This window comes from Cyprinodon variegatus, unplaced genomic scaffold (assembly GCF_000732505.1).
Source record: "Cyprinodon variegatus isolate N-32 unplaced genomic scaffold, C_variegatus-1.0 Scaffold1436, whole genome shotgun sequence".
NCBI classification, from domain to species: domain Eukaryota; kingdom Metazoa; phylum Chordata; class Actinopteri; order Cyprinodontiformes; family Cyprinodontidae; genus Cyprinodon; species Cyprinodon variegatus.
The window spans coordinates 45,396-47,183 of record NW_015151889.1 but is presented as its reverse complement, the minus strand read 5'-3'; positions in this window follow the sequence as shown (position 1 = coordinate 47,183).

Here is a 1,788-nt window from a genome sequence, read left to right as displayed (position 1 = left end):
TTCCACGTTTTATATTAAAAGCAAAAACCTTAACGTGTTTTATACTTATCTAATGTCCCTGAACAATAAAAAAACAGCACAACTGAGAAATGAAAGGAACATTTTAGACACTCTGTACAAAACGAACACCAGCTTCTTTAGCACCTCTTCTGATTGGTCCTCCTCATCTTCATCACTTTTGGTGATTTTTACACTGTCATCAATTTCAGCGCTCTCAGATTAACACTGAAAAGGTTTAACATTCCTCATTGCTGTTTTGGCTTGATAGAGCTAGCCTTACAGATCGTAGCATTAACGTTCTGGTCATTTACCCCCATTTCACCGTAAGAATGACAACATCAGTGTGACAAGACTATTGGGATTTTTAAAAATAAACAGTTTATAGTATTTTAGCTATATCATTTTCACATAGAAAATAAATATTTCTCAAATAAAGTCTATTGTTACCATTACTTTAATTTCTTATTGTGCCTATTATAAGGTAAGCTAATTAGAAAAACATGCTCATGTTCTTACAAATCCAGCCTTAAGCATGGTTTACATTCGCCCCATTGAACAGGGTGTGAGGGTGTGCACTTCAAATAGGGACACAATCATGCCACTCCCGAGCACGGACCACGTGCACAGCCTCGGCGCTGGGTCGAGCAAATCAACATTTTGGTAACTGTAGCTAAACAAGCTGGCTCTTTCAAAGTGTCCCCGATGCAGCAACCCCAGTGAGCAGGCAGGAGACCGATCCAGGTCTGAGAAACAGTTCAGAACCGGACGAGATCCAGGAGTCTGTAGCCCGACCAGGGGTTCCGATCCGAACAGATCCAGGGTTCCAGGAATCCACAGAGCATGAAGGCCGGTTCAGAGTTCCACAGTATGAGTCCAGCAGCGAGCTCAGATACACGCAGATGAAGACAGGCAGGCTCAGTGGTAGAGAGGAACATAAACGAGACATGGTACCAGGATAAATGCTCAACTTTAAACTAGTCTCCTACCTAGGAGCCAGGCTTACGGGACTAAAGTTGACCTCCCCAAAACCCTAAGGGCTCCGCGGAGAAGTGCCGGGACACGATCATGAGACAGGAGACAAACCGTGGCCCCTCTAAATCCACTGGCCTCTGGGGATGGGAACTTGAACTAGCAACTTAACTAAAACTCATATAACAAACATGAATAACTGACGCAACAACAAAACACGAACAAACTAAGAATACGCGAATAAACTAAGCAATACAAACGAATAATAATCGGGCCCTGATAGCTGGGCTGAAACGTATATATAGCAGAGGGAGCAGGTGAATACGATGAATGATAATTAGAGAGAGGGGAGGGAACAGCAGGTTAACTAGGGCTGCGATCATTACATGAGCAAGCTTGTCGTTATTAACATCAAATGGTGCAGAAGGTTCAAATGAAATTGTGGTTCAGTGCATCATACAGAGGTGAATTTATTGGCCAAGTTTGTGATAAAAACAAGAATTTTAGTTTCTGTTTCCATCACATACAACATAAATAAAGTCTGAAACAACTACCCATAGTTTACAATGCATTCAGCGTTTATTTAGTGAAACAAAGTTTTTTTTAATATCATTATAAAAAAAGAAAAAGGTCTGTATGGGCTTCACTGGGGGGATGCTTTTCTTATCTTCATGTGCAGCAGCAGGTAAAGCTACTGTTTTATTCCACCGTATATTTCTGTGAAGCTGCAATAAACACAGCTACTATTCTATATACATTAGTGAAGAAGCTTAAAGTAAAGCTTGTTTTTTACTTTAGAAATAAATCTTGTTTTACCTT